Raw genomic sequence first — 9,148 nt, 5'->3', positions numbered from 1 at the left:
CCATAAAAACCAGCAGATCCTTGTTCCAGCCAATAGCACTAAACAGGATATGAAATGTGCCTAAAATGATTTATATGTATCAAATAAATAAGCAGAATGTAAACAAGTAAAGTTTTGCCACACATTGTGTTAAAAAGTCACATATTAATTCATAAATTATGTAATTGCATTACATTAAGAGCATCACTGTTAGATCAACATGATATTCTGACACATTTATAGCATTAGATTAGTAAGCCTGGTGATAAAACAGATGCTTGCCATCATGTTTATTGTGTTTCCACTGGCAGATCTTCAGCAGTGAAGAAAGTCATTTGGCCAGGATAGTCAGTCCAATAGTGCACTATAACTGGACACTGCAATTAACTTCCGTCCCACACATACTGCAAACAAACATGTATCATGCCAGGTTTCTTTTTCAGTTTTCCTGATTTTAGATTTCAGGGGCTGGGATAGACAAAAATAAAAAATATCTTCTCCATTAAGGATGAATTTAGTTTAAAGACAAAAGCATACACCCATGTCTGCATGTTAGCTTAAATGCCTGATGGTCAGCCTGTGGCTTCCTGTTTGATTGGCATGGAAAAGTTTCTCACTCACAGAGCAGTTGCAGACCCAATTGCTGGAGGCTTGATGCCTATTCATTTCTTGTTGCCAAAGCATAATATGAGGCTGAATTACTGATGCAGCTGTTGAGCTCACAAGTTCCTTGTTCCAAAACCACCATTACATCCTTAGACACATATTCTTACAACTCTGTCAAACGACACAGAGAGGTGTGAGACAGATGTTGACAGATGCATGTTTGCCTGTTTTATACAATGATTTTTGCACATTTATTAAAGGATACAGTCAGCTGGTTATTGTCCCCTGGTCAGTAACAGCTGGTCAATAAACCCAGGCAAGGTGATCAGGACTCTGACACAAAGTTACTCACCAAATACATCAAATCTCAAATACTGATTTAAGTTTAAATGATCTTAACTCTATAGTGGGTAACTGATAACATGTAATCTGGATTGTAATTCGATTACAAAAATTACTTGTAATTATATTACATTATGTTTTAAAATGCTCATAATCCGATTACAGTTACTTTTTTATTGATTACATAAAACTCAGTGCAGGAGGAGGCAACCGAAAGGGCCTGCAATCTCCTACTCTCTTAAGTGATGTATAATTGCTAACAGAAAAGCCATCTTTAGAGCAATGAACTTAATCGTTGCCAAGTCCAAGGGCTCAAAGGGTGCCAAGGACAACCCTTCCCATGTGAATGGATCTCAGCCGTAGGCCTCATCCTTGATGTACCACGAAGGAAACGAGAAACCAAACGTTGCTTCCCCGAAGATCCACCACCCACAGGTGCATGGAAGGCCGCAATGTCCACCACATAGTGTGGAAGAGGAAAGACCGGCAGAAAAGCAGTCTTGCAGAAAATCCAGCACTGAAGCCACTGGGCAGTTAATTGGATCCAAACTGTGCCCTCTGCACCATAAAGTGAATCCTCTCCACTTCAAAATATAAAGTTTCCTCGTGGAGGGTGCTCTAGAATTGCGAATGGTCTCTACCACCTTGGCGGAGCGACCTGCATTCAGGAACTGATCCCCTCAGAGGCCAGACCCAAAGTTTCCACATCTCCGGCAGGGGGTGAAATATTCAATTCAATTCAATTCACGTTTATTTGTATAGCCTTTTTAACAATACACATCATTTCAAAGCAGAATCATTTACAGAAAGTATTGTGAAATATTGTGCCCCCAGCCTGCGATAGAAGGTCCCTCCTGACTGGAATCTCCTGAAGGGAGATCATCTAAAAGAGCTGACAGGTCTGAAAACCATACTCGGGCCGAACAGAACGGAGCTACCAGAAGAAAATTAAACCTGTCCTGGCCAGCTCTTTCTAGAACTAGGGGAAAAGCCTCGGCCACGTCTGTACCATGGCATCTAGTCCCAGAGGAGCTGGATGTGTGAGAGAGAAGCATAACAGAGAGTGAGTCGTCTCTCGAGACACGAACAGATCTACGTCCGCTCGTCCGAACTTCCTCCAAATTAACTCCACCGTCTCAGGGTGGACTCTCCATTCCCCGGGCCTCAGCCCCTGCCTCGACAGTATGCCCGCTCCCAAATTCAGGTGCTCAGGGATGTAGAGTGTCCTGAGAGATGGCAATTTTCCCCATGACCACAAGAGGTTCTGGTGCGCCAGTTTGCATAGGGTGTGCGACCTCAGACCGCCCTGATGGTTGATGTCAGAGACCACTGACGTGTTGTCCATTCTCACTAGAACATGATGGTCTAGCATTACTGTTAACATCTCTTGACAACTCATGTGCCATGAGAGATGATGTTCCTTCCAGAGGCCCTGGGCTGGGCGCTCCTCCATGACCACTCCTCAGCCCATGAGGGGTGCATCTGTTGACGAAATCTTCCAATGACAGGATGCCCCTTATGGTTGGGTCCCGAACTCAGTACTTTTAATGGCACCAACCGAATTACTTCAGTATACTGAGTACCGATTCACATTAAATCAATTGGTGCCAAATTTCGGTACCTGAGAACGCATCTGGGCGCGAGAGTATAAGACTATTTAAATACGAATCCTGCATGTTCTGCGTGTCTCTGTGTGAATGAGTGACGCAGACGCGCCGTTTCATTTAACACACACACACACACACGCACACACACACACTGAAGCACGCGTGACGCTCGCTGTGTTTTTCAACCTCTGCGGTCTCACTATGAGAACATGAATGCATGATCTTCATTTCCAGAGCCGCTCTGAGAGTCACTGAAGTTCATCAGCATTTTACAGTTTCATTTAAGAAAAACTACCGTTATATAATTAACACACGGAAACTCAAATGTCTTCAACCCGTCAAAATAAGAGGTTCGGTTTAACTTGATAATATGTAACTGTTGTACAGTAGAATTTAGGTATCTCAATTTAATAATAATTCTAACACTAATAATAATAAATTATTATAAAACATTTATTTTTTAAGGAATAATTAAAAGTTTTCTTGTTGTAATTTTAACAGTATAAAATATATAAGCTCAGTTGTGCAATGTTGTTTGACAAAAAAAAAGATCAATCAAATTAATGTTTTATGTCTTCATTTGATTACTAGAAAATTCATAACACAGAATTTGTGGAAAACAAAACATTTCATAGAAATTATTATTTTTTATTACTAAAATGGTTGTTTTTATTCATATTCAAGCATCACAAACAATGGCAGACAGTGATCAAGGCAGCTCTGGCATAATGTGAATAACACCTCTACAAATGACTTAGTTTCTTTACAGTTATTGAGGTAAACATGTCTAAATTACAGAAAAAAGATACCGTTGGGTACCTGCACCGCATTTCAGGTTAAAATGTGAACGGTACCCAACCCTAATGCCCCCAGGACTGGACCCTGGGATAGGAACCAAGGCTTCTTTCACATGGTCAATGAATGAAGGCACCTGCGCGTAACCTTGATCGTGCGAAAAGGGTTGGCCCTTGGGGAAACCCCAGGGGTTTGTAGGGGTAGGGGTCTCATGTACAGCAACCCAAAAGAAAAATGGTTCTCTGAACTAGAGAAAGCATACTTTTCTTGCTGTTGAGTCTCAATCCCAATAACTTGATGAACAAATAAATTACTAAATGCTAAAAAACAATGGAAATGAACAAAAATTTGCATTGCATTTACAATCCCGTGAAACCCCCAGCATCCCTACTTCCCGCACCTCTGTTCGCCCCCAAAAGTGAACCTCAGGAACTTCCTGTATTGTTAAAGGATGGAAATGTGGAAGTATGCATCTTCCAGATTGATCGTGACAAACCAGTCCTTGGACCTGATTTGAGACACGATTAAAGGGATTGTCAACATCTTGAACCTGTATCTTCTCAGAGACCGGTTTAAGTGCTGAAGATCTAAAATGGGATGCAACCTAGGGACGTCTAACTCCTCAGAACTAGACAATCCCAACATTAAGCTCTCACTCGGGGCGAAAGAATATCCATATCCCGAGATTGAGTAAAAGAACCAGCGGATGAGGGCTGAGAAAGGGCCGAAGCCATATTAAACCCCTCCACTAGTTCCATTTGCATTTGCATTCGCTCTCTTCAAACACGGCCAGGCGAGAGCGGAGCTTTCTGAGAGGGAGCGCCTCACAGTGTACACTGCCAGCTCCCTCAAGATCTGACCGTGCATGCTCCACATCCAAGTGTAACCGGTCTGAAGCTAACCGCTGTTGCGTTTCTCTCTCTCTGCGTTGTGTACATTAATGTTTATTAACAGTCACGCCCAGCATGGACTTCTCACCATCTGTGGATCAACATCAATAAAGTTGATAAATCGCTTGTGGGCATTTCATGACAACATTCACCTCTCCCCAGCGTGTGCAATGCGAACTGCATGTGTAACAATTGAGAAAAATACACATAACATTGAAACATAATAACATTAACACAATACAAGAATGTAAAAGACAATAAAAATGAAATACCTGTGGATCAACATGAAAAAAATTTATAAATCGCTTGTGGGCATTTCATGACAACATTCACCAGTATGATACAACACTAGTGAGTTGATTAATGGTTCAAAATCCTGCTAATACATATCATATGGCCCACACGTCATATCTTCAAATTCTTAATCCACTCACGCATATAACATACAACAGAACACAGTTTCTGTACTGTTTACAAGATCATATTAAATCAATTTACACGCGTTCTTCCTCTTCTTCTTCTGTTGTTTAAATGGCGGTTGGCAAACCAACTAAAAGGTGCCTTGTCCGCCACCTACTGGATTGGAGTGTGGAGCACTACTTGGTTGAAAACACTTGGTTGAGAAAAAAAAATAATAATAATTTTTTTACCAGTCCTGTATCATTTAAAATTTTTCATAATTCCTCATGTATTATATAATTTGTTCCTTCTCCTAATATTTCAATTTACACACTTTGCAAACTTAATTTGCCAAATTAAATTGAAGAGCTCTAAAAAACGCTTATCTCCCCCCAGTGTGTGCAATGCGAACTGGAGAGAGGCGCGCACACACTTCAAAATGGCATCAGGACAACGGCAGAAAGAAATGTCAAAATAAAACTGTATATATATATATATATAATGATACAAGGTACAGACAACACCAAATAAGACAGTCACACAGAGTGTTGCTGAAGACAGAAAGCTGATGCTATTGTGTTGCCATCTTCCCTTTAGCTTCCACCTTACGCCGGCACACATCACGAGGTAATGCAGCACCGGTGAAGATTGAAGTTGCACACGTGCTTCAGACACAGTCAAGCTGAAGGCGTACCCCAAAGCATCAGCTGGGACACAACGCAAGTTCCTCGAAAGGGAACCAGTTATTTTAGATGTTACCACATGAAGTACATTTCAAGTACATAAGTTCAACTGACAAAAAAATAAAAATTCCACAGTTTCAATAACCCAGATGAGCAGCCTGCTATAGGCTACAGCGTTTGTATGCTGAATTCCATGAATGACCAATCAGAAGAACTAGAGATCCATGTAATAAATTGTTAATGATTTAATTGGCCTAGATTGAATTATTACCATCAACATATCCCTTTGCATGTCTTAAGGTAAGACAGTGTAACCTTTCAAAACCTGTGATCCATGAGTCAAAATTTGTACACAGCATATCTATGCACCAGTCTGCGCACACGTCACACACCAGGATGCGCGAGCGCCCTCAGATCACTTGGACGTGGCTGTGTACAAGAGTTAAAAAACGATATAAATACTGTTCGTTTTCTCACACAAACCACTCGTTTCGTGTCTTAGGCCATCGATGTGTACTTACGATGGGGAATTGTTTCATTTGGACGATGGGGAATTGTTTAATTTGGACTCTGTGCATGCTCTTTGAGACAGTGACCATAGACCTGCATTATAGGACTGACAGACAAGAACGGTTTGACCTAAAAATATCAAAATTGAAACTACTGCGGAAAAAAAGACACCTACATCTTGGATGCCCTTGAGGTAAGCTAAAACATACCAAAATTTAATTTCAAAGTGAACTATCCCTTTAACTGCTTCATCAGTTACCATGAGATCATGAAGGCTTTCCCTCCTCGATTCTAATGGTGAAAATTGATTCTTGGCATTGTGTCCTACCAGGCTGAGTCTTTCATCAGTTTGGGCAAGGCTGTCAGATATTAGGTTTTCATTGGACATGGGCCGGCCTGTGACATGTTCAAAAGGGCATAGTCCAATTTCCTTGTGGTCATCCTTACTGCATTGCTTGTCATTATGCAGTTTTGTTTTAGCTTCCGTTATTGATTGCATTTGTTTTCTGGATGCTTCATTTTGAATCAGGTTACATGGCAAAACTTGCTGAAGTTCTTAATGCCGCTGTATGTGCACCTCTCTCCTTTACGGCTTGTATAACAGCACCTTCTACTAGGACATCATCTTTGGCTTCAGTTATTGAGACTTCTGTGTATGCTTTTACCTTTGGGGTGGTGTTTTCATTTGTCATTTTTGCATACACATGGATTCCATCAGCTGTCTGATGAGATGTCACTAGTTGGTGCTGCAGAGAGAGGCTCAACAGTTTCCCTGCGGCTCAACAGCTTTTAGCAGAATCTGTTTTTGTTTGGTTGTCAACTGCTAAAACCTTCTCAACAGGTTGTCCTTGTCATCGCTTTGATGTTTTAAACTCAGCTTGCAATCACGAACCCAGTGTCCTTCTTCGTTGCAATACCTGCATCTTCTTTGAGTTTTTGACTGTCTATTATCTTCATTTTCTTTATGCTCATTCCACATTGTCCTGTTGTTGTTTGACATTGTCTTCGACAATCTGATTAAAAGGTTTTCCAATACTGTCCCAGTCATCATATTGGATTTTGAGGGCTTTTGAAACTTCAGGTTTCAGTCCATTAACAAAAGCAGTTTTCAGAGGCATGCTAGTGTTCTTGTCAAGATCCTCGCTGTCATTTAAACCAGCATGTTCCAACCAAATTTGTGTGAAGCGTTCTTCAAACTCTGCAACACTTTCTCCAGTCTTCTGCATGCATGAGGTAATTCTAGCCCAATTAACCTCTGCTGGTTTCAGTTCAAACAAGAATGTTCGTAGAGCTTCCCATCCAGCCTCAATGTTTTCTTGAGACTCGCCTACCCTGTTTTCAACACTTTCAGTTAACCTCTTTTGGTCATTGTCCCTTAAGTTCACATTAACAATCATCACACCATCTACTGGATGTAAATTGTAGATTTTCTGTAAGCGTTGAAGAAATTGCCAAGCTTTCCTTAGTTGCTTGTACACGTCTGGCAATTCTTTTGACCATTTGTCAACTTGCTCTGGAGAAGCTGGTTGGTATGTTCTATGTGGAACATATTTCTTAATTGTTCTTTTTACGATGCGGGTTCGTCTTTCGCCTTCCTCCTCATACTCCTCCTCATTGTCAACTTCAATTTCAGTCCTTCTGTTCTTGACAATTACAGGAGCGAGTCTAACCTTTTTGTTTTTCTTGGTGACATGAGCATATGTCCCAGATTCAACATCACTGTCATCAGGACTCCCAGTAGAGCGATGCTGTCACTTTCTTCTAGCAGATAATGACGTTGTTGATCCTCAATCTTCTTGAGGTCTTTAAATGGGTAGAGTGACTCTTTCTCTATCTTGCTGCTAGATTTCATGGGATTTTTTCTTCCAGAACCGTCTTTTGATCCCAGTTGTGTGGATAGCAACTTTAACAGCTTGTCATTATCATTTAAGAGTCTTTCTTTGTCCTTCTTCTCATTTTGCAATTGTTCAGCCAGTGCTCGAACCTTTGCTTTCTCTGCATTGCACTCACACTGTGATTTGTCAATCTCACACTTCTGTCGATGCTGTAGAATTTGTTTTACCAAAATCACAGACAAGCCATCTCTGTTGGTGTTTGTCCTTAAGCGCTGCATCTTTCCATAAGCCCTTTTAATGTCCGGCAAGGCCCATAGTCCACTCTCTGAGTGCTTGATGCCGTACTTCTGGCACATGTCATCATGGCACTTCCTTAATCCCAGCCTTTTGCCCAAATATGCATTCAGATTGTCCATCATCTGATCAATGGTAACATTTGGAGGTTCTGTTCCATATCTTTCTGTTGTTGGCCTCAGTGCAGGGCTGTTACCATTTTTTAGTGCAGACTCAGCCATGGCAAGTAGGCTACAGGAGAAGTGCCCTCAGAGGTGTGGAAACAAAACAAAAGGTGTTAGAGCCGTTAAAGGTGCTTATTCGGATTTAAATTCTCAGCAGTCTGAGAACTGACCATTTCAGTTACATAGACAAATCATAAATTTACTAACTCAGCTTAGTTTTCAATCCTACATTCAAAACAAAACATTCACTTTCAGACTAAGTTTCATTTCTGAAATACTCCCGACTGATAAGACTTGTTCAGTTCTTTCTGAGTCCTAACTCAGAAGGCTGGATTACCTTGGTTCAAATTTGTCCCTTAGACAATATACTTTAGATCATTCTGCATTTTTCATCAGAAGGCAAATAAACTTATAGTTTCTAACCCAATTAGTTTGTTTAATTCAAAACTAAAATATTGGTTACTGAATTAGCACCCAGTCAAGAATTACCAATTCTTGCAGCAACATCAGTCCCAAACATTTTAATCTTATATTGGCTACTGAATTAGCACCCAGTCAAGAATTCCTTCCAATTCTTCCATTCCATTCCATACTTCCATTCCAATTCTTGCAGCAACATCAGTCCCAAACCTTATACAGTTTCTGCAATCTCTGGACGAATGGACTAAATTGTTTCTTTAACAATTCCTACAGACTCCAGGGAAAGGACCAAACTTATACTTTATTTCAATAGCTCCTACAATCCCATGAGAACGGACCAAACCTCTTTCTTAAATGATTCTTAGAAACTCAAGAGAACAGGGCCAAGCTATAAAACTTATTTCTATAGCTCCTACAGTTTCAGGAGAATTAACTAAATCATTTAAAAGGTTTCTACAGACTCATGAAAAAGGCCCAAAAGACCAAACCCTATACAGTTTCTGCAATCTCTGGACGAACGGACTAAATTGTTTCTTTAACAATTCCTACAGACTCCAGAGAAAGGACCAAACTTATACTTTATTTCAATAGCTCCTTCAATCCCATGAGAACGGACCAAACCTC

This window comes from Squalius cephalus (assembly GCF_949319135.1).
Source record: "Squalius cephalus genome assembly, chromosome: 5".
NCBI classification, from domain to species: domain Eukaryota; kingdom Metazoa; phylum Chordata; class Actinopteri; order Cypriniformes; family Leuciscidae; genus Squalius; species Squalius cephalus.
Note: the sequence above shows the minus strand (reverse complement) of the source record.